The sequence below is a fragment of the Lolium perenne genome, chromosome 7 (genome assembly GCF_019359855.2).
Source record: "Lolium perenne isolate Kyuss_39 chromosome 7, Kyuss_2.0, whole genome shotgun sequence".
In the NCBI taxonomy this organism is placed as follows: Eukaryota; Viridiplantae; Streptophyta; class Magnoliopsida; order Poales; family Poaceae; genus Lolium; species Lolium perenne.
The window spans coordinates 278,261,612-278,287,116 of record NC_067250.2 but is presented as its reverse complement, the minus strand read 5'-3'; the positions used below and the strand labels follow the sequence as shown (position 1 = coordinate 278,287,116).

General features: G+C 40.5%; 1 non-coding gene across 1 annotated transcript; it reads left to right on the top strand.

The window, feature by feature from the left end:
- Positions 1-776: 776 nt before the first annotated feature.
- LOC127325869 (uncharacterized) lies at positions 777-24,627 on the top strand. Its single transcript, XR_011748132.1, has 3 exons — positions 777-1,610; positions 1,702-3,276; positions 24,220-24,627. It is a non-coding gene; the product is annotated as an uncharacterized protein (transcript).
- Positions 24,628-25,505: the final 878 nt, after the last annotated feature.

The window sequence follows — 25,505 nt, the reverse complement described above, 5'->3', positions numbered from 1 at the left end:
CTTTTTTACAAACGTCACATGATAAGTCGATTTTGTATGAAAAGACTTTGTGAGCGCGTAGCACGTGAAGATGTACGTACAAATTTTTTGTTTCAATTTTTTTAAAATTTAAAATATACATAACATGCATTTTAAAATATAGGGAGCATATGCACCCATGTTCCAAAACACCACTCCCGTAAATTTTTGGCTTTAGAAAACTACCATTGAAAAGCTGCTCCGTTATTGGTTTCTGCCATTGACGTCAACTGGCCGTTTGCAACCACGTATCAGCCAGATTAATTGGCCAGGCTGAGCCCAGACTGAACGAACCACACACGCACCCACCAGCCAAGACCGACTGAAGAAAGGAGACGCGGCGGCGCGACTTCCCTGCCGCTAGCTGCCGGCGACGCGCCTCCCCGGCGGCGGCTCATCCTCCTCCGTGAGCTCCTCCATGGTAAAGACCCTCTTCCTCCTCTATCCCCCTCGTTTCCCTCGCGATCTGTCTCCTTCCCGTGCTCTTGTGCATGGTATGAACCCTAGTTTTTGGGGATTTTGTAGAGCGGAGACAAGGAACCAGGAAATTGACCAAGGATGGATGAATCTCAAGTTCAAGAAGGGTAATCCCACTCAATATCTCCAGATTTGTGTGTGGACGAGTCATGAGGTTCTTATGTGTTCCTCTTTTTTTGTGTTTCTGGCTTGCATATTGCAGAGTTGATCCAAAAACTGCTTGTAGATTAGAGATCCTTGTCAACTCATACTTCAGTATTATAGATGGCAAAAAGGTTTATAGTAAGGGTAGGACTGTAAGTTGGGTTGTTGATTCTGAAAAGTATGCACTGATTGATCTGCACAAGGATATTGATCCATACTTCACATGGGCCAGCGACCAAAAGGCAAACTTTTGGGTTGTTGATTCAAAGCAGCATATGAAATGCAGGTTAGATACTGACAATCAGCTTCTTGAATTGCTAAGGGCATCGCAAGTGGTTAAGTTGTTCATGGTAGTGGGTGCATGGGACGAGGGCCATGTTGAGACCAATGTTGCCGATGAGGACATGAGTGCTGCTACCAAGGTGGTTGAGGAGGAGATCAAAGTTGAGGGGTTTGCATGGGCAGAAGTACCAACATATGGAGAAACAACTGCAGGGCCACCAATGGCTGAAGAGGAAGAAAAAGAACACTTCATGACTTTTGGGTGTGATCCTCATGGAGATGAACCAGCTGGAGCAGATGAAGAGTGGAGGTACTTCAAAAAGGTGGATGATGCAGCCCGTGAGTCAAAGCCAGCCGAAAAAAATGCAGTAGAAGTGAATAAAAGAAAGAGGGCAAGGCCTATTCCAGAATTTGATACTGAATGTGTTCAAGATGATGAGGCTGGAGCGAGAGATGATTATTTTGTGCCATACACAACACATGATCTAGAGAATCCAGTCATCAAGGAAAAAGATACATTTGGTGATAAAGAAGAGTTTATCCAGATTATGAGAACATATGCCATCAAAAATTCATTTGAGACCATGGTTGAACATAGTGACACAACTAGATACAGGGCAAGGTGTGCAGCTGAAGACTGTGAGTGGAGAGTTTATGCGAAGAAACTTCATGGTGGCAACACATTTATGGTTAGTAATATTTTATTTGCAGGTTTATTGTTTTATTTATTGCACATTTCTCACAGACTTGTCTAACTTTGTAAATCATACTTATTTGCAGGTTGTTAATCTATCTTCATTGGATGATCACACATGTGCCGGTTCAGCCACACTAACGGGACATCAAGCTTCCACGTCTTGGATATCTCGAAGAACAAAAGATATTGTGCAAGAGGATCCCACTCTGAGTGCAAAGAAGTTACAGAAAAGATTGCAGACACAATACAAGATTGAGATGTCATATTTTAAAGTGTGGGCTGGGAAGAAAGCTGCTATGAATGAGCTTCATGGTACTTGGGAAGAGAGCTTCACAATGTTATGGAGATTCAAAGCAGCTCTAGAAGAAGCTTGTCCAGGAAGCATTGTTGATATCGATTGCAAGAAGATCAATGGACAAATGCATTTTTCAAGGATGTTTGTGTGCATTAGAGCATGTGTTGATGGCTTTTTGGCTGGGTGTAGACCATATCTTGGTGTTGATTCCACACACCTCACTGGTAAGTATAATGGACAGTTGGCTGCAGCAACTGCCATTGATGGACACAATTGGATGTATCCAGTTGCGTATGGTATTTTTGGGAAAGAAAATAATGCCAATTGGGCATGGTTCATGAGCAACCTCAAGAAAGCAGTTGGCACTCCACCTGGGTTGACGATCCACACTGATGCTTGCAAGGGACTAGCATATGGTGTCAAGAAAGCCTTTGGAGATGATGCAGAGCACCGTGAGTGTTTTAGACACCTAATGGCTAATTTTCGAAAGAAGTTCAAGGGCGAGGTACTGAAATACATGTGGCCTTGTGCGTGGGCATGCACAAGTCGTAGACATGATGCATTGATGGAGAAAATTGCAGCTGATTGTCTTGCATTTTTAAATAAGCATCACAATCTGATATGGAGTAGATCCAAATTCTCCAAAGAGTGCAAAGTTGATTATGTTAACAACAACATATCAGAATGCTTCAACAATTGGATTAAGGATTACAAAGACCTTCCAGTTGACTATCTGATTGGACAAGATTAGGCAAATGATCCAGGAAAAGATGTACACGAGGCAAGTGATAGCCAATAGACTTCAAGGCCTCATCCTCCCAAGTGTGTTACATGAGTTAAGCATGAAGAATCGAGGGCTGCAGTATGAACTCCAGAAAAGTGGTCCCATGTCAGGTGAAATATCAGGAACAACAAAAGAAGGGAAGACATGGAGGTATGCTGTTGACCTTGAGAAAAGAGAATGTGGTTGTGGACAATGGGAGGTGTCCGGAAAACCATGCCCTCATGGTATATACTTGGTTGGCAAAGTTAGGCAACTAAAGAATGAGGACTTTGTGCATGACTACTATTCCGTAGAGAGATTCAAGATGGCCTATCAGTTTCAGATCGCTCCAATGAATGGCAGGTCAGAATGGCCAAAGGTTGATGTTGGTTTTGAAATGATTCCTCCACCTCTACAAAGGGCTGCTGGCAGACCACGAAAACAGAGAATTAAGGCGAGTGGGGAGCTGGGGAAAAGAGGACCATATCAATGCAAAAGATGCTTTCAGTTTGGGCATATAGAAAAGGGTTGTACTGCTACTCAAGCTGAACTAGAACAAGAGCTTCCACCACCTCGTCCAAAGAAAGGGAAAAAAGCAAAGTAATGTACTATTTTCAGCCATACATGTGCTGCAATGTTTTTTTAAGGTTGTGCTGTGATACGTCTCAAACGTATCTATACTTTCTGATGTTCCATGCTAGTTTTATGACAATACCTACATGTTTTGTTCACACTTTATATCGTTTTGATGCGTTTTCCGGAACTAACCTATTGACAAGATGCCGAAGGGCCAGTTGCTGTTTTCTGCTGTTTTTGGTTTCAGAAATCCTACAAAGGAAATATTCTCGGAATCGGACGAAATCAATGCCCAACATCTTATTTTTCTCGGAACTTTCCAGAAAGTCAAAGGGGGACCAGAGGGGAGCCCTGGGGGCCCCACACGTGTGGGCGACGCGGCCCAAGGGGGGGGCGCCCCCCTAGTGTGAGGAGGCCCCGTGGCCCCTCCGACTCCGCCTCTTCGCCTATAAGTTGCCTCCTGACCTAAATCTTCGACACGGATTAACGAAACACCAGAAAATCTTCCAGAGCCGCCGCCATCGCGAAACTCCAATTCAGGGGACAGAAGTCTCTGTTCCGGCTTCCTGCCGGGACGGGGAATTGCCCCCGGAGTCATCTCCATCGACACCACCGCCATCTTCATCGCCATCGCTGTCTCCTATGATGAGGAGGGAGTAGTTCTCCCCCGAGGCTAAGGGCTGTACCGGTAGCTATGTGGTTAATCTCTCTCCCATGTACTTCAATACAATGATCTCATGAGTTGCTTTGCATTATTGAGATCCATATGATGAGCTTTGTAATCTAGATGTCGTTATGCTATTCAAGTGGGTTTTACTTATGTGATCTCCGGAGACTCCTTGTCCCACGTGTGTAAAGGTGACAGTGTGTGCACCGTGTGGGTCTCTTAGGCTATATTTCACAGAATACTTATTCACTGAGTTATGATTTGAGTTGGATGTCTCTATGAAATTGTGGTGTGTTAGTACCTCCTATGAATGCTCATCATGGGGTGTTTATTAGTACTTGGGAATACATCTTTAAGGTTTGCCTACATGATGAATTAGTGTTCGTTATCTTGCCAGAGAGTAATTCAGAATAGCATAGTGAAGTGCTTATATTTATATCCAATTATGATTGCAATGTTGAGAGTGTCCACTAGTGAAAGTATGATCCCTAGGCCTTGTTTCTAAGCATCGAAACTCCGTTTACTTACTGTTCTGTTGCATGTTTACTCGCTGCCATATTTTATTCAGATTACTATTACCACTCATATACATCCATACTACTTGTATTTCACTATCTCTTCGCCGAACTAGTGCACCTATACATCTGACAAGTGTATTGGGTGTGTTGGGGACACAAGAGACTTCTTGTATCGTGATTGCAGGGTTGCTTGAGAGGGATATCTTTGACCTCTTCCTCCCTGAGTTCGATAAACCTTGGGTGATTCACTTAAGGGAAACTTGCTGCTGTTCTACAAACCTCTGCTCTTGGAGGCCCAACACTGTCTACAGGAATAGAAGCGTGCGTAGACATCAAGCTATTTTCTGGCGCTGTTGCCGGGTGATACGTCCCAAACGTATCTATAATTTCTTATGTTCCATGCTACTTTTATGATGATACTTACATGTTTTATACACACTTTACATCGTTTTGATGCGTTTTCCGGAACTAACCTATTGACGAGATGCCGAAGGGCCAGTTGCTGTTTTCTGCTGTTTTTGGTTTCAGAATATTAGTAAGAAAATATTCTCGGAATCGGACGAAATCAATGCCCTGCACCTTATTTTTCCCGGAAGTTTCCAGTGCATCGAAGAAGTACCGGAGAGGAGCCAGGGGGCCCCACACGCCAGGGCGGCGCGGCCAAGGGGTGGGGCGCGCCCCCTAGTGTGAGGGCCCAGCAGGGCCCCTCCGAGGCTCCCCTTCCGCCTACTTAAGGTCTCCGTCGCGAAAACCCTACCCAGATTGACGAAACCCGAGAAAACCTTCCAGAGCCGCCGCCATCGCGAAACTCCAATTCGGGGGACAGAAGTCTCTGTTCCGGCACCCTGCCGGGACGGGGAATTGCCCCCGGAGTCATCTCCACCGCCGTCTCCACCGCCATCTTCACCGCCATCGCTGCCTCCATGATGAGGAGGGAGTAATTCACCCCCGGGGCTGAGGGCTCTGCTGTAGCTATGTGGTTCATCTCTCTCTTTGTGATCTAGTTGAATATCATCTATGTGCTACTCTAGTGATGTTATTAAAATATTCTATTCCTCCTCCACGGTGTAATGGTGACAGTGTGTGCATCGTGTAGTACTTGGCGTAGTTTATGATTGTGATCTCTTGTAGATTATGAAGTTAACTATTACTATGATGGTATTGATGCAATTTATTCCCCCTTTCATAGTCTGTCGGTGACGGTGTGCATGCTATGTTAGTTCTCGGTGTGATTGCGTTGGTCTATCATGCACTCTAAGGTTATTTAAATATGAACATTGAATGTTGTGGAGCTTGTTAACTCCGGCATTGAGGTGCTCTTGTAGCCCTACGCAATTAGTGGTGTTCATCATCCAACAAAAGAGTGTAGAGTGGTTTTATTATGTGATCAATGTTGAGAGTGTCCACTAGTGAAAGTATGATCCCTAGGCCTTGTTTCTAAGAATCGAAACTCCGTTTATTTACTGTTCTGTTGCATATTTACTCGCTACCATATTTTATTCAGATTGTTATTACCACTCATATACATCCATATTACTTGTATTTCACTATCTCTTCGCCGAACTAGTGCACCTATACATCTGACAAGTGTATTAGGTGTGTTGCGGACACAAGAGACTTCTTGTATCGTGATTGCAGGGTTGCTTGAGAGGGATATCTTTGACCTCTTCCTCCCTGAGTTCGATAAACCTTGGGTGATCCACTTATGGGAAACTTGCTGCTGTTCTACAAACCTCTGCTCTTGGAGGCCCAACACTGTCTACAAGAATAGAAGCACCCGTAGACATCACCGGGGAGGTAAGGTAAAAGGTATTCACATCCTCCAACTACTAAGCTATTTCCTACAATTGTTGCCGGTGTGTGAGTGCTCGAAGCTATTTCCTTTAGATCCTGCAATTGCATCTTTTTTTTCTTGTTTTTTTTTCACTAGTTAGGCATAATGGAAAACAACAATGAGCTTTTCAATCTATTTCCTGAGTTAAGATATGAATTGTTTGATGCGAAAATTAAAAAACCTATGGAACCTTATCTGCATGATAGTAGCAATGTTATTAGAATGAATGCAATTACTGCTAATGCTATGGAAAAGTCTAAGCTTGGGGAAGCTAGTTTATATAAAAATAATCTTTTTTGCTCCTCAGCTTTGGAAGAAATATTTTGCTCTGATAATGCTTTATCTCCCATATGCGATAACTCTAATGATGCTTCTGATATTTTAAATGCACCTGCTCAAAGTATTTCATATAAAATACCTATGAAAATTATTGAACATGTTATGGATAACCGCTATGAAGGGGATGGAACTGTCCATCCTGGAGATCATTTACTGTTTTTGCATGAATTATGCGGGTTATTCAAGTGTGCAGGTATCTCTATGGATGAAGTTAGGAAGAAACTATTCTCTATATCGTTGTCTGGTAAAGCGGCGCGTTGGTATAAATTGCTGAAGAATGGGGATTCTCTTGATTGGAAGGATATTGTGCCTCTATTTTACTCTAAATTCTATCCTCCAAGTGAAATTCACAAAGACCGGAACCGCATATATAATTTCTGGCCTCATGATGGAGAGAGTATTGCCCAAGCATGGGGGAGATTGAAGTCTTTAATGCTCAAATGCCCCATTCATGAGCTTCCTGGTAATATCATCATTGATAATTTCTATGCTATTACATTGATAATCATCATTGATAAAGCATAAACTCTTCATATATTACATTAATTCCAAAGAATGATTCCCCAATGCTACCTAGTGATTTCAGACCTATATCTTTGCTAAATACAGTGCTCAAAATCATCACTAAATTGTTAGCAAACAGACTGCAGAAGATCATTCTTCAGCTAGTTCACAAGAATCAGTATGGATTTCTGAAGCAAAGATCCATTCAGGATTGCTTAGGCTGGGCTTTTGAATACCTTTTTCAATGTCATAAGTCAAAAGAAGAGATTGTTATTCTTAAGCTAGATTTTGAGAAGGCTTTTGACAAGATTGAACATGGCACTACACTAGAAATTTTAAGAGCTAGAGGTTTTGGAGAAAGATGGATCAGATGGATTCAATTAATCCTTAGTTCTGGAACCTCTGCCGTTCTACTGAATGGATCACCTGGGAAAAAATTCGATTGCAAAAGAGGGGTTAGGCAAGGGGATCCTCTATCACCCCTTCTCTTTGTGCTGGCAGCAGACCTTCTACAATCAGTCCTGAATAAAGCAATGGCCCAAGGTTTGATAGATAAACCAATTCCTTCAGCTGCATGCCCTGACTTCCCTATTATCCAATATGCTGATGACACTCTTGTTATAATGAAAGCTGATGCTAGAAATCTAGTTTGCCTTAAAGCTCTTCTCCAAACTTTTGCTGATTCTACTGGTCTGAAAGTGAACTACAACAAATCAAATATGATTCCCATATATTTGAGTGAGGAGAGGCTTAATCATTTCTCTGCAACAATGCATTGTCAGAAAGGATCTTTACCTTTTACATATCTTGGATTACCTCTTTCTATTATTAAACCTTCCATGGAGCCTTTCTTGCCAATTATACAAAGAACACAGTCAAGATTAGGTGGGATTGCTGACTTCTTAAACTATGGGGGCAAGTTACAACTGGTTAAATCTGTTCTGGCTTCCATGCCAGTTTTCTTCATGTGCTGCTTTGATGTCCCAGTAGCCATTAAGGAGCAAGTAGTGAAATACATGAGACACTGTCTATGGAGGAAGAAAAATGCTGATGTTCAGGCCAATGGTTCTGCCCTTGTTGCATGGAAAAAGATATGCAGACCCAAAGAGCAAGGAGGTTTGGGAGTCCTCAATTTGGAAATACAAAATAAGGCACTAATGTTAAAGAATCTTCATAAATACTTCAACAATCTTGACATCCCTTGGGTGCACCTAGTCAAGGAATCTTATTACTCAAATGGCAATCTTCCCACTGTTAATTTAGAAGGGTCCTTCTGGTGGAAATCTCACCTAAAATTATTAGACATTTATAAAGCTATGGCAAGATGTAACATTGGTGATGGGAGTTCTGTGAGTTTTTGGACTGATCTTTGGGAGAATAATTGCCTTCATTAGAAATTTCCACACCTTGTATATTTTGCTAAATATACAGACTGGACTGTAGAAAAGGTAATTCATACAGAGTACCTAGAGGATATGTTTCATCTTCCTCTTTCTCAGGAAGCATATGAAGAGTTTCAGTCACTGGAATTACTATGTCAAAGAACTCTCAGAACAATACATGCTGGCAACAAAGATACTTGGACATATATTTGGGGCAATGCAGAATTCTCCTCTCAAGATGCATATAAGACTATGATTGGATATTCACCAGCACCAAAGATTTTCTCCTTAATCTGGAAGTCTTCTTGTCAAGCAAAACATAAGTTCTTCTTTTGGCTTTTGCTTCATGACAGATTAAACACAAGGAATCTTCTGAGAAGAAAGAAGCTATAGTTGCAATCTTATCAGTGTGTGGTCAGTAATTGTGATGAAGAAGAAACGCTTGTCCATCTTTTCTGGGCATGCCCTTTTGCAGATCAGTGTTGGAATTTTGTATGTCCCCAGAGAGATAGAAGATTATCGATTTTAGAGGCGTTTGAAGACATGATAACAAAAATCAACCAGCCTTTTGCTATGGAAATTGTCATCCTAGCAGCTTGGGGAATTTGGATTATCAGAAATAACAAGGTTTTCAAGGATCAGAATGCTATCTTCAATAGTTGGAAAGCAGTATATATACAGGAGCTAAAACTTTTAGAACACAGAATGAAGAAAAAGCATATATTGGCTCTCAAGAATTGGATTCAAACGCAGCTTTAGTTTATTTTGGAGAGTTTCTCACTCTCTTTTGTAAATCTTTGTACTTTTTGTAACTCTATATTTTATTAATAAAAATTGCAGTGGGCATTCCCACTGTTTTACCCTCAAAATTTTTTTTTTCTATGCAAGACTTTCTTTTCAGGATAAAACCTTGCTGGATACTACTTGTTCTGGATCATTTACACGCAATGAAGAAGAGTTTAAAAGGGACCTTCTTGATCGGATTCAGGAGAATACTGAAGGATGGGAGAACAACAAAGGTAAAGAGTCAGGTATAAATTACGATTATGAATGCATTGAAACTTTTATGGATACTGATAAAATTCGAAATATGAGTGCTACTTATGGTCTTGACTCTCAAGTTGTTGCAAATCTTTATAAAGCTTTTGCCTCTCATTTTGAATTGCCTAAGAAGAATTTTGATAAGTATCATGAACCTTTTAAAGATGCTTGCATGAAGGATGAAATTGTTGTTAATGATTGCAATAAACAGGCTCAAACTCCTAAGAATGCTATTTCCTATAAGCATGTTAATTTTTGTGGAATGCATAGACCTTGTGGAATTAATCAAATCGAAGATGAATATTGTATCCACCATATTAATGAAAAAACTAGAAAGTGGTCTAGGGTTCTAGATGATCTTGGTAAAAAAGTTTGTGCCAGCTATCCTTTTATTTGTGAACTTTGCCATAGAGTGGGTCATTTTAATTTTCAATGCTCCTCCAATGATAATCCGAACCCCATGAGTACTGCAAATTTGTATTGTAATGATGAAATTACTCTTAATCAGCATGATGAACTTACTTTATTTTTGTGGCGTGAAGAGTTATCAAGAAAAATCTCTTTGTTACATATGAGTGATCTTGATATTGATGATGTCCTGCATGGGTGTCTTTCTTATTGCATTGATAATTGCCATACAAATACTTACATACAAAATATTTTAGAAGAGGACACTTTGCCAAAATATGATAGGACCGCTGTGTGTTTTGAACTTATTAATGAAAAGGAGGAATCCTCCCAAGTTTCTTCTATTGTTTCTGGAAATAAATCAGGTTATGTGGAGGAGCCCCTCATCAAGCCTTTTCCTCCTAAAGAAGGGAACGAGGAGAAGGAAAGGAAGAAGAGGAAGGGGAATAAAGAGAAAGAGGTAACGGCGTATCACCGTGTGTATGAGATAACGATAGGTAACCGTAAGTATGTTGCTCCTAATGATTATTATGATAATGAATCTGAGTACAATGATCTTCCTATGCCCTTTACCTACATTAGTGATCATGATTTGAAAGAGCACACTACTTTTGATATTGGAAATCTCTGGGAAACTAATTCTGAAAATGATGATGTTAATAATTGCCATAGTATCAGTACTATCCATGCTTCCTCTCGTAATGATATAGAAAGCTCTAAGCTTGGGGATGAGGTGTTTGAAAATCCTTTTGCTACTGATCATTATATGTTTGATACATCTCCTTCTAGTAACAACGATGGTATGGTCACAGATGAACATACTGTGAAAGATAACTATTCTGTTTCTTATGATGACACTATGCCTCCGATCTTTGATGATTATTATAAAGAATGCTATGATATAGGTTATAACTATCCTTATGAAACTTGTCATAGTTATGATTGGATTGCTAAAAACAATTCCCTTAGTATGCAACTTGTTTACCATGTTCAAATTCTTGATAATAATCTTGCTCCAATTACTATTAATGAGAAGAACTCTTCTTATGCCAAAATTAATGATACTTTTGTGCATATGAACCATGATAAGAATGTTTTAAGTGATGGGTATATTGTGGATTTCATCAATGATGCTACTGAAAGTTATTATGAGAGAGGAAAACACGGTTATATGCATCTTAATAATATTAAATTTCCCCTCTCTATGTTGAGAATCTTGAAGTTACTCGTGTTTTATCTTCTTATGCTTGTCACTTTCTTCTTCATGAATTTATTTTTGTACAAGATTCCTATGCATAGGAAGTGGGTTAGACTTAAATGTGTTTTGAACTTGCTTTTTGATGCTCTCTGATAACCCACAAGTATAGGGGATCGCAACAGTCTTCGAGGGAAGTAAAACCCAAATTTATTGATTCGACACAAGGGGAGGTAAAGAATACTTATAAGCCTTAACAACTGAGTTGTCAATTCAGTTGCACCTGGAAAAGCACTAGTAACAGGGGTGATGTGAAAGCAGCAGTAATATGAGAGCAATAGTAATGAATACGCAGCAGTAGCAGTAATATGAGAGCAATGGCACCAGAAAATAGTTGATACTACTTCCAATGACATGTAGAACGAGTATATGATGATGAAATATGGACCGGGGTTCCCAGCTATCTACACTAGTGGTAACTCTCCAATAACAAGTGTTGGGTGAACAAATTACAGTTGGGCAATTCATAGGATTGAAATAGCATTAAGACAGAACATCAAGATCATTAATCATGTAGGCATGTTTTCCATATATAGTCATACGTGCTCGCAATGAGAAACTTGTACAACATCTTTTGTCCTACCAGCCGGTGGCAGCAGGGCCTCTAGGGAATGTACTGGAAATTAAGGTACTCCTTTTAATAGAGCACCGGAGCAAAGCATTAACACTCCGTGAAAACATGTGATCCTCATATCTAAGCATTCCCCTCCAGTTGTCCCAATTTCTGTCACTTTGGGGCCTTTGGTTCCAGACATAGACATGTGCATACAACTTGTAGATACAATCTAAGCAATAAAGTATAGAGTTTAAATCTAAGATCATGCCACTCGGGCCCTAGTGACAAGCATTAAACACAACAAGATTGCAGCAACAATAACTTCCCAAACTTTGTAGATAGACAATCATAATGTAACAATCCATCGGATCCCGACAAACACAACACCGATTACATCAGATGAATCTCAATCATGTAAGGCAGCTCATGAGATCATTGTATTGAAGTACATAGGGGAGAGAGTACCAACTAGATACAGCTAGAACCCTTAGTCCATGGGGGAACTACTCACGGAGCATGATGGAGGCGGTGGCGTTGATGGAGATGGCTTCCGGGGGCACTTCCCCGTCCCGGCAGGGTGCCGGAACAGAGACTTCTGTCCCCCGAAACGGAGTTTCGCGATGGTGGCGGCGCCCCTGGAGTCTTTCTGGAGTTTCGTCAATTGGTATCGAAGATTTAGATCACCAGGGCTTAAATAGGCGAAGAGTCGGAGTCGGAGGGGCCACGGGGCCTCCTCACACTAGGGCGGCGCCCCCCCTTGGGCCGCGCCGACCACACGTGTGGGGCCCCCAGGGCTCCCCTCTGGTCCCCCTTTGACTTTCTGGAAGGTTCCGGGAAAAATAAGGTGTTGGGTCTTTGTTTCGTCGAATTCCGAGAATATTGCCCGAACAGCCTTTCTGGAACCAAAAACAACAGAAAACAGCAACTGGCCCTTCGGCATCTCGTTAATAGGTTAGTTCCGGAAAATGCATAAAAACATTATAAAGTGCAAGCAAAACATGTAAGTATTATCATAAAACAAGCATGGAACATCAGAAATTATAGGTACGTTGGAGACGTATCAGCATCCCCAAGCTTAGTTCCTGCTCGCCCTCGAGTAGGTAAACGATAAAAAGAGTAATTTCTGTAGTGACATGCTACTTACATAATCTTGATCATACTATTATAAAGCATATGAGATGAATGCAGTGACTCAAGGCAATGATCTATAGTTGCTAACAAATAGATAACATATAGCAAAACTTTTCATGAATAGTACTTTCAAGACAAGCATCAAAAGTCTCGCATAAGAGTTAACTCATAAAGCAATAAATTCAAAGTAAAGACATTGAAGCAACACAGAGGAAGATTTAAGTTTCAGCAATTGCTTTCAACTTTCAACATGTATATCTCATGGATAATGGTCAACACAAAGTAATATGATGAATGCAAATAAGCAAGTATGTAAGAATCAATGCACAATTGACACACGTGTTTGCTTCTAAGATGGAAGGAAGTATGTAAACTGACTCAACATAAAGTAAAAGAAAGGCCCTTCGCAGAGGGAAGCAGGGATTAAATCATGTGCTAGAGCTTTTTAAGTTTTGAAATCATATAGAGAGCATAAAAGTAAAGTTTTGAGAGGTGTTTGTTGTTGTCAACGAATGGTAGCAGGTACTCTAACCACCTCATCAACCAGACTATCAAGAGAGGCTCCCATGAAGGACGTTATCTCTACCAGCAAGGTAGATCATCTGTCTTCTCTTTTGTTTATACATGTATTTTAGTTTTATTTATGGTTGACACTCCTCCCAACCTTTTGCTTACACAAGCCATGGCTAACCGAATCCTCGGGTGCCTTCCAACATTCACAAAGCATGAAGGAGTGTCTATTTGCAAAATTAAGTTGCTTACTGATGAATCATAGCAAAACACGTGAAGAGAATTATTAATGCAAGTTAATTAATTGGGGCTGGGAACCCCATTGCCAGCTCTTTTTGCAAAATTATTGGATAAGCGGATGTGCCACTAGTCCATTATGAAAGTTTGTCAGGAGTAAATGACAAGATTGAAAGATAAACACCACATACTTCCTCATGAGCTATAAAACATCAACACAAATTGAGAAGCATTTTGAAGGTTTAAAGGTAGCACATGAAGTATTTACTTGGAATGGCAGGAAATACCACATAGTAGGTAGATATGGTGGACACAAATGGCATAGGTTTTGGCTCAAGGTTTTGGATGCACGAGAAGCATTTCCTCTCAGTACAAGGCTTTGGGCTAGCAAGGTTGTTTGAAGCAAACACAAGTATGAACCGGTACGGCAAAACTTACATAAGAATATATTGCAAGCATTATAAAACTCTACACTGTCTTCCTTGTTGCTCAAACACTTCTACCAGAAAATATCTAGACCTTAGAGAGACCAATCATGCAAACCAGTTTCAACAAGCTCTACGGTATTTCTCCACTAATAGGTTTAAACTACATGATGCAAGAGCTTAATCATGATCTACTTGAGAGCTCAAAACAATTGTCAAGTATCAAATTATCCAAGACAATATGAGGCATTTTCTTTTCCCAACCAAATAGCAATAAATGCAATAGCTTCCAACTTTTATCATTGAACATTAAAAGTAAAATGAAGAACACAAGTGTTCATATGAAAAAGCGGAGCGTGTCTCTCTCACACAAGGATTGCTAGGATCCGATCTTATTCAAACAAAACAAAAATAAAAGCACACAGACGCTCCAAGTAAAGCACATTAGATGTGACCGAATAAAAATATAGTTTCAATAGAAGAACCTGATAAGTTGATGAAGAAGGGGATGCCTTGGGCATCCCCAAGCTTAGACGCTTGAGTCTTCTTGAAATATGCAGGGATGAACCACGGGGGCATCCCCAAGCTTAGGCTTTTCACTCTTCTTGATCATATATCATCCTCCTCTCTTGACCCTTGAAAACTTCCTTCACACCAAACTTCTCATAAACTTCATTAGAGGGGTTAGTACTCAAAAAACTTTTAATCCACTTTAGTCCTGTAGTGACACATTGCAAGAACTCAATAAAACATTAGCTACAGCTCTCCACGTCTAGAAAGCCTCACTTAAAGTCCACAAGAGACAATGCAAAAAACAGAGACAGAATCTGTCAAAACAGAACAGCCAGTAAACACGAATTTTTAAGAGGTACTTCCGTTGCTCAAATCAGAAAAATCAAAACTAATGAAAGTTGCGTACATATCTGAGGATCACTCACGTAAATTTGCAGATTTTTCTGAGTTACCTACAGAGAATCATACCCAGATTCGTGACAGCAAGAAATCTGTTTCTGCGCAGTAATCCAAATCTAGCATCACCCTTCTATTAGAGACTTCACTTGGCACAACATTGCAATGAAATAAAGATAAGGAGAGGTTGCTACAGTAGTAACAACTTCCAAAACACAACAAAACAGTAGCAAAATAAACACATGGGTTATCTCCCAAGAAGTTCTTTCTTTATAGCCATTAAGATGGGCTCAGCAGTTTTAATGATGCACTCGCAAGAAATAAGAGTTGAAGCAAAAGAGAGCATCAAAAAGCAAATTCAAAACACATTTAAGTCTAACCCACTTCCTATGCATAGGAATCTTGTACACAAATAAATTCATGAAGAACAAAGTGACAAGCATAAGAAGGTAAAACGAGAGTAACTTCAAAATTTTCAGCATATAGAGAGGTGTTTTAGTACCATGCAAATTTCTACAACCATATTTTCCTCTTTCATAATAATTTTCAGTAGCTTCATGAACAAACTCAACAACATAACTATCATATACAGCATGCTTTTCATGATCCATAAACACATAATTTTTATCAAGCTCAAAAATAATAGGATCAAAACTTTCAAACCTACTTTTATCAATTATATAACAAGATGATTGATTATTCTCAAGACATATGAGACTCATAGATAAAGTCAAGACCTCTCCAATCCCATTTTCATTAGTAGTGCAATTAATATTATCAAGTAACATAGGACCATCATCTAGAGATTTATCATAAACATTTGCCAAGCAAAACTCTTTATTACCATGCATATCGACATCAGGCACAAACAAAGCATTATCATAAGATTTATCATAAGATTTATCAAAGTAGCATGGATTATCATAAATAACAGTAGCATAATTATTCTCACAAGTTTTACTCATAGGGAATATTTCAAGAGAATCCACAGGAACATAACATTCAACCTCCTTTGGTAAGCATGGAGGACAATTAAATAGTGTAAGAGATAAAGAGTTACTCTCATTAGAAGGTTGGCATGGGTAGCTAATCCATTCTTCCTCCTTTTGTTCATCACTCTCCTCTTCTTTTTCATCCAATGAGCTTTCAGGTTCATCAATTTCTTCTTCCACTGGTTCCTGCAAATTGTGAGTGCATTCTTGTGCATTAATGAGTCTCTCTTTATAATCAATGATATAGGGATTATCACTGTAGCTTTCTATGCAAAAATTAAGGATAGAAGAGACATAATCTTTAAGGTCCTTACAAACAACACAAGTTTCATAATTTCTGGCAATGAAGGATTCGATCTCAGAAGCTCCCATAAACAAAACAAATTGTTCTACTTCTTCGAACCCAAAATGAATATAGCTATTCCAATTATAGTTCTTAATTAAAACTTCCTCACTAAAGCCACATTGAAATTTCAGATGTTTAGTATCCTGTTGAGAGCAACAGTTTATATCATGGCGTTTAAGCAAGATTTTAGCAATTGTATTTAATTTTTCTATCACATCACTCATAACTTTTCCCGTTCTTGATTCTCTATAATTATTATATAATTCAATAAGCTCCAAATAGGTTGTGGGTTCTTCCATAACAACAGTTTTTTAATTTTTTTGGTTTTTCAAATTTTTATGGATTTTCGGGTATATAGGAAAAATAAAACAAAACAAAAAGAAACTAGACAAAAGTAAACTAAGCAAAATAATACTAGACAGGAATAAACTAAGCACAAAGAAACTAGACAAAAGTAAACTAAGCAAAACAAAATAAAATAAAATAGAGAGAGAGGTGGAGTGTACTCCCCAGGTGAACTTATGAGTAGAGCTATGCCTCCCCGGCAACGGCGCCAGAAAATAGTCTTGATAACCCACAAGTATAGGGGATCGCAACAGTCTTCGAGGGAAGTAAAATCCAAATTTATTGATTCGACACAAGGGGAGGTAAAGAATACTTATAAGCCTTAACAACTGAGTTGTCAATTCAGCTGCACCTGGAAAAGCACTAGTAACAGGGGTGATGTGAAAGCAGCAGTAATATGAGAGCAGTAGTAACAGTAACACAGCAGCATTAGCAGTAATATGAGAGCAATGGCACCAGAAAATAGTTGATACTACTTCCAATGACATGTAGAACGAGTATATGATGATGAAAGATGGACCGGGGTTCCCAGCTATCTACACTAATGGTAACTCTCCAATAACAAGTGTTGGGTGAACAAATTACAGTTGGGCAATTGATAGGATTGAAATAGCATTAAGACAGAACATCAAGATCATTAATCATGTAGGCATGTTTTCCATATATAGTCATACGTGCTCGCAATGAGAAACTTGTACAACATCTTTTGTCCTACCAGCCGGTGGCAGCCGGGCCTCTAGGGAATCTACTGGAAATTAAGGTACTCCTTTTAATAGAGCACCGGAGCAAAGCATTAACACTCCGTGAAAACATGTGATCCTCATATCTAAGCCTTCCCCTCCAGTTGTCCCAATTTCTGTCACTTTGGGGCCTTTGGTTCCGGACATAGACATGTGCATACAACTTGTAGATACAATCTAAGCAATAAGTATAGAGCTTAAATCTAAGATCATGCCACTCGGGCCCTAGTGACAAGCATTAAACACAACAAGATTGCAGCAACAATAACTTCATAAACTTTGTAGATAGACAATCATAATGTAATGATACGTCCCAAACGTATCTATAATTTCTTATGTTCCATGCTACTTTTATGATGATACTCACATGTTTTATACACATTATATGCCATTATTATGCATTTTCCGGCACTAACCTATTGACGAGATGCCGAAGAGCCAGTTGCTGTTTTATGCTGTTTTTGGTTTCAGAAATCCTAGTAAGGAAATATTCTCGGAGTTGGACGAAATCAACGCCCAGGGTCCTATTTTTGCACGAAGCTTCCAGAAGACCGGAGGGGAGACGAAGTGGGGCCACGGGCCGCCGCCACAATAGGGCGGCGCGGCCTAAGGGGGGCCCGCGCGGCCCTAGCATGTGGGGCCCGCGTGACTCTCCCGACTCCGCCCTTCCGCCTACTTAAAGCCTTCGTCGCGAAACCCCCAGTACCGAGAGCCACGATACGGAAAACCTTCCAGAGACGCCGCCGCCGCCAATCCCATCTCGGGGGATTCAGGAGATCGCCTCCGGCACCCTGCTGGAGAGGGGAATCATCTCCCGGAGGTCTCTTCATCGCCATGATCGCCTCCGGATCGATGTGTGAGTAGTTCACCCCTGGACTATGGGTCCATAGCAGTAGCTAGATGGTCGTCTTCTCCTCATTGTGCTATCATGTTAGATCTTGTGAGCTGCCTATCATGATCAAGATCATCTATTTGTAATCCTACATGTTGTGTTTGTTGGGATCCGATGAATATTGAATACTATGTCAAGTTGATTATCAATCTATCATATACGTTATTTATGTTCTTGCATGCTCTCCGTTGCTAGTAGAGGCTCTGGCCAAGTTGATACTTGTGACTCCAAGAGGGAGTATTTATGCTCAATAGTGGGTTCATGCCTCCATTAAATCTGGGACTGTGACAGAAAGTTCTAAGGTTGTGGATGTGCTGTTGCTACTAGGGATAAAACATCGATGCTTTGTCTAAGGATATTTGTGTTGATTACATTACGCACCATACTTAATGCAATTGTCTATTGTTTACAACTTAATACTGGAGGGGGTTCGGATGATAACCTGAAGGTGGACTTTTTAGGCATAGATGCATGCTGGATAGCGGTCTATGTACTTTGTCGTAATGCCCTGATTAAATCTCATAGTACTCATCATGATATATGTATGTGCATTGTTATGCCTTCTTTATTTGTCAATTGCCCAACTGTAATTTGTTCACCCAACATCTGCTATCTTATGGGAGAGACACCACTAGTGAACTGTGGACCCCGGTCCCATTCTTTACATCTGAAATACAAACAGCTGTAATTGTTCTTTACTGTTCTTCGCAAACAAACATCATCATCCACACTATACATCTAATCCTTTGTTTACAGCAAGCCGGTGAGATTGACAACCTCACTGTTACGTTGGGGCAAAGTTCTGTGATTGTGTTGTGCAGGTTCCGCGTTGGCGCCGGAATCCCTGGTGTTGCGCCACACTACACTCCTCCGCCATCAACCTTCAACGAGCTTCTTGGCTCCTCCTGGTTCGATAAACCTTGGTTTCTTTCTGAGGGAAAACTTGCTACTGTGCGCATCACACCTTCCTCTTGGGGTTCCCAACGGATGTGTCAACTACACGCATCATGTAACAATCCATCGGATCCCGACAAACACAACACCGATTACATCAGATGAATCTCAATCATGTAAGGCAGCTCATGAGATCATTGTATTGAAGTACATAGGGGAGAGAGTACCAACTTGCTACAGCTAGAACCCGTAGTCCATGGGGGAACTACTCACGGAGCATGATGGAGGCGGTGGCGTTGATGGAGATGGCTTCCGGGGGCACTTCCCCGTCCCGGCAGGGTGTCAGAACAGAGACTTCTGTCCCCCAAAACGGAGTTTCGCGATGGTGGCGGCGCCCCTGGAGTCTTTCTGGAGTTTCGTCAATTGGTATCGAAGATTTAGGTCACCAGGGCTTAAATAGGCGAAGAGTCGGAGTCGGAGGGGCCACGGGGCCTCCTCACACTAGGGCGGCGGCCCCCCCTTGGGCCGCGCCGACCACACATGTGGGGCCCCCAGGGCTCCCCTCTGGTCCCCCTTTGACTTTCTGGAAGGTTCTGGGAAAAATAAGATGTTGGGTCTTCGTTTCGTCGAATTCCGAGAATATTGCCCGAACAACCTTTCTGGAACCAAAAACAACAGAAAACAGCAACTGGCCCTTCGGCATCTCGTTAATAGGTTAGTTCCGGAAAATACATGAAAACATTATAAAGTGCAAGAAAAACATGTAAGTATTATCATAAAACAAGCATGGAACATCAGAAATTATAGGTACGTTGGAGACGTATCACTCTCCTTTGCTTCAACTCTTATTTCTTGCGAGTGCATCATTAAAATTGCTGAGCCCATCTTAATGGCTATAAAGAAAGCACTTCTTGGGAGATAACCCATATGTTATTTCTTGCGAGTGCATCATTAAAATTGCTGAGCCCATCTTAATGGCTATAAAGAAAGCACTTCTTGGGAGATAACCCATATGTTTATTTTGCTACTGTTTTGTTGTGTTTTGGAAGTTGTTACTACTGTAGCAACCTCTCCTTTTATTTATTTTATTGCAATGTTGTGCCAAGTGAAGTCTCTAATAGAAGGTTGATGCTAGATTTGGATTTCTGCGCAGAAACAGATTTCTTGCTGTCACAAATCTGGGTATGATTCTCTGTAGGTAACTCAGAAAAATCTGCCAATTTACGTGAGTGATCCTCAGATATGTACGCAACTTTCATTAGTTTTGAGTTTTCTGATTTGAGCAACGGAAGTACCTCTTAAAAATTCGTGTTTACTGGCTGTTCTGTTTTGACAGATTCTGTCTCTGTTTTTTTGCATTGTCTCTTGTGGACTTTAAGTGAGGCTTTCTAGACGTGGAGAGCTGTAGCTAATGTTTTATTGAGTTCTTGCAATGTGTCACTACAGGGCCAAGGTGGATTAAAGTTTTTTGAGTACTAACCCCTCTAATGATGTTTATGAGAAGTTTGGTGTGAAGGAAGTTTTCAAGGGTCAAGAGAGGAGGATGATACAATATGATCAAGAAGAGTGAAAAGTCTAAGCTTGGGGATGCCCCCGTGGTTCATCCCTGCATATTTTAAGAAGACTCAAGCATCTAAGCTTGGGGATGCCCAAGGCATCCCTTCTTCATCGATAACTTATCAGGTCACCTCTAGTGAAACTATATTTTTATTCCGTCACATCTTATGTGCTTTACTTGGAGCGTCTGTTTGTTTTTGTTTTTTGTTTTTGTTTGAATAAAATCGGATCCTAGCATTCTTTGTTTGGGAGAGAGACACGCTCCGCTGTTTCGTATGAACACATATGTTCTTAGCTTTATCTTTAATGTTCATTGCGAAGGTTGAACTATTTCATTCATTGTTATATGGTTGGAAACGGAAAATACCGCATGTGGTAAATGGTATAATGTCTTGAATAATGTGATACTTGGCAATTGTTGTGCTCATATAGATCATGTTTAAGCTCTTGCATCATGTACCTTGTACCCATTAATGAATAACTACATGGAGCTTGTTAAAATTTGGTTTGCATGATTGATCTTTAGAGTCTAGATATTTTCTGGTTGAGGTGTTTGAACAAAAAGGAGACAATGTAAAGTCTTATAATACCTACAATATGTTCATGTGTAAGCTTTGCTGCACCTTTTACACTTGAGTTTGCTTCAAACAACCTTGCTAGCCTAGCCTTGTATTGAGAGGAATTCTTCTCGTGCATCCAAATCCTTGAGCCAAATACTATGCCATTTGTGTCCACCATACCTACCTACTACATGGTATTTCTCTGCCATTCCAAAGTACATTACTTGAGTGCTACCTTTAAAATTTTATTCTTTGTCTTTGCAATATATAGCTCATGGGAAAAATAGACTTAAAAACTATTGTGGTGAAGAATATGTACTTATGTGCTTATTTCTTAATAAGTTGCTTGTTGAGCAGTAACCATGTTTCTGGGGACGCCATCAACTTTTACACCTTTGTTGAATATCATGTGAGTTGCTATGCATGTTCGTCTTGTCTAAAGTAAGGGCGATTTTCATGATCAAATGGTTTGAGTATGCATATTGTTAGAGAAGAACATTGGGCCGCTAACTAAAACCATGATTCATGGTGGAAGTTTCAGTTTGGACAATTAATCCTCAATCTCTTATGAGAATATTAACTGTTGTTGAATGCTTATGCATTAAAGAGGAGACCATTATCTGTTGTCTATGTTGTCCCGGTATGGATGTCTAAGTTGAGAATAATCAAAAGCGAGAAATCCAATGCGAGCTTTCTCCTTAGACCTTTGTACAGGCGGCATAGAGGTACCCCTTTGTGACACTTGGTTGAAACATATGTTATGCAATGATAATCCATGTTAATCCAAGCTAATTAGGACAAGGTGCAAGCACTATTGGTATACTATGCATGAGGCTTGCAACTTATAGGATATCTTATACATAACACATATGCTTTATTACTACCATTGACAAAATTGTTTCTTGTTTTCAAAATGAAAAGCTCTAGCACAAATATAGTAATCCATGCTTCCCTCTGCGAAGAGCCTATCTTTTACTTTATTGTTGAGTCAGTTTACCTACTTCTTTCTATCTCAGAAGCAAACACTTGTATCAACTGTGTGCATTGATTCTTACATGTTTACCTATTGCACCTGTTATATTACTTTATGTTGACAATTATCCATGAGATATATATGTTGAAGTTGAAAGCAACCGTTGAAACTTATATCTTCCTTTGTGTTGCTTCAATACCTTTACTTTGAATTTATTGCTTTATGAGTAACTCTTATGCAAGTCTTATTGATGCTTGTCTTGAAAGTATTATTCATGAAAAGTCTTTGCTATATGATTCATTTGTTTACTCATTATCTTCATCATTGCTTCGAATCGCTGCATTCATCTCATATGTTTTACAATAGTATGATCAAGATTATGTAAGTAACATGTCACTTCAGAAATTATTCTTGTTATCGTTTACCTACTCGAGGGCGAGTAGGAACTAAGTTTGGGGATGCTTGATACGTCTCAAACGTATCTATAATTTCTGATGTTCCATGCTAGTTTTATGACAATACCTACATGTTTTGTTCACACTTTATATCGTTTTGATGCGTTTTCCGGAACTAACCTATTGACGAGATGTCAAAGGGCCAGTTGCTGTTTTCTGCTGTTTTTGGTTTCAGAAATCCTAGAAAGGAAATATTCTCGTAATCGGACGAAATCAATGCCCAACATCTTATTTTTCCCGAAACTTTCCAGAAAGTCAAAGGGGGACCAGAGGGGAGCCCTGGGGGCCCCACATGTGTGGGCGGCGCGGCCCAAGGGGGGGCGCCCCCTAGTGTGAGGAGGCCCCGTGGCCCCTCCGACTCCGCCTCTTCGCCTATAAGTTGCCTCCTGACCTAAATCTTCGACACGGATTGACGAAACACCAGAAAACCTTCCAGAGCCGCCGCCATCGCGAAACTCCAATTCGGGGGACAGAAGTCTCTGTTCCGGCACCCTGCCGGGACGGGGAATTGCCCCCGGAGTCATCTCCATCGACACCACCGCCATCTTCATCGCCATCGCTATCTCCTATGATGAGGAGGGAGTAGTTCTCCCCCGAGGCTAAGGGCTGTACCGGTAGCTATGTGGTTAATCTCTCTCCCATGTACTTCAATACAATGATCTCATGAGTTGGTTTGCATTATTGAGATCCATATGATGAGCTTTGTAATCTAGATGTCGTTATGCTATTCAAATGGGTTTTACTTATGTGATCTCCGGAGACTCCTTGTCCCACGTGTGTAAAGGTGACAGTGTGTGCACCGTGTGGGTCTCTTAGGATATATTTCACAGAATACTTATTCACTGAGTTATGATTTGAGTTGGATGTCTCTATGAAATTGTGGTGTGTTAGTACCTCCTATGAATGCTCACAGTGACAGCGTGGGGTGTTTATTAGTACTTGGGAATACATCTTTAAGGTTTGCCTACATGATGAATTAGTGTTCGTTATCTTGCCAGAGAGTAATTCAAAATAGCATAGTGAAGTGCTTATATTTATATCCAATTATGATTGCAATCTTGAGAGTGTCCACTAGTGAAAGTATGATCCCTAGGCCTTGTTTCTAAGCATCGAAACTCCGTTTACTTACTGTTCTGTTGCATGTTTACTCGCTGCCATATTTTATTCAGATTGCTATTACCACTCATATACATCCATACTACTTGTATTTCACTATCTCTTCGCCGAACTAGTGCACCTATACATCTGACAAGTGTATTGGGTGTGTTGGGGACACAAGAGACTTCTTGTATCGTGATTGCAGGGTTGCTTGAGAGGGATATCTTTGACCTCTTCCTCCCTGAGTTCGATAAACCTTGGGTGATTCACTTAAGGGAAACTTGCTGCTGTTCTACAAACCTCTGCTCTTGGATGCCCAACACTGTCTACAGGAATAGAAGCGTGCGTAGACATCATGCTGCAACACTTTTCCCTCACTAACCAAGTTGTAACCCATAGGAAAAGCATATCAGAGGATGTTCAGGCCTCCAAAACATCTGTTGAACCCACTGTGTTGCCGCATTCAAGCCCAGGTGTAGCAACTCGACCAGCGGCTCCTCTTTCTCCAGCCAGCCCTGGTGTAACAACTAGAAGGATGGCTTCTCTCTCTCCAACTAGCCCAGGTGTTACAACTAGAAGGATGGCTGCAATCTCATCAGGAGGTATCAATCGCCGGATCATCATTGAGTAGATCAATTAGCTGCCCAGAGGGATAATTCACTTTTGTATTGCTGCATGTGCAAAGATGCTACTTTGCTGTGAACAATATTATGTACTGAAGTTCAGCTCTATATTGCTGAAAGTCTTCTTTATATGCTCAAGATGATGTGATATCTCCCTTTTGTTATATTCTCCCATATTGGTTTTTATGTTGTTGAATATATGCTGTATAACGCTGTTTGGGAGGCAAATATAATGCTGTTTAAGAGGCAAAGTGCTGCTGGAGATTTGTTTTTGGATCATCTATTCAACTGGCTTGGTCAGGTGTGTGCGTGCATTGAGTTGTGTTCATGTTGCATGTACTCAGATGTGTGCGTGGATTTTTTTTTCTGCAACCTGAGTGTGTGCGTGTGTTCAGCTGGCTCTAATTTTCCAATCGATCACTTTGCCTATCTTTTCCTGTTCTAATTCAGCTCACTCTAGAATAGGCAATTGCCCTATAGCCTCTACTCTTTCTCAAATTCATCTTCAGGGAATTGTACTACATGCTGTAAACTGTCTTTGAGCTGAATGAAATATTTGGCGCCCTCGGCGCCACCCCTTGTTCAAAAAAAAAAAAAAAACTTTGCAAACGGCCAGTTGACGCCAATGGCAGAAAGCAATAACGGAGCAGCCTTTCAGTGGCAGTTTTCCAAAGCCAAAAACTTCAGTGGTATTTTTCTAAAGTTTGGTTCTTTTAATGGTATGACCCCAATTTTCCCTGAAAAGAAATGCGGTGAGATAGCCAGCAATATGGATCGTTCAATCATCAGATCCGACGGCTGACGTCCCCAAAAGCTAGCCCAGTTTTACTGTTAACTAATAAGGAATAGTGTGGCAATGTTGTGGTTTATCTCTACTATTAAGAGCAAACTGGTGAATGCCTGGTGTCACATTTTCAGGATGGACAATAATACCCCCCACGTCACAAAGAAAACGCAACTAACAAAACAACACCAGCCCAAATGCCACCCGCGTGCCCGCTCAACAGCCTGTTTTAAATCCTAACAACCTCACCGTCTGTCTGGGGCTAATTAGTTATCCTT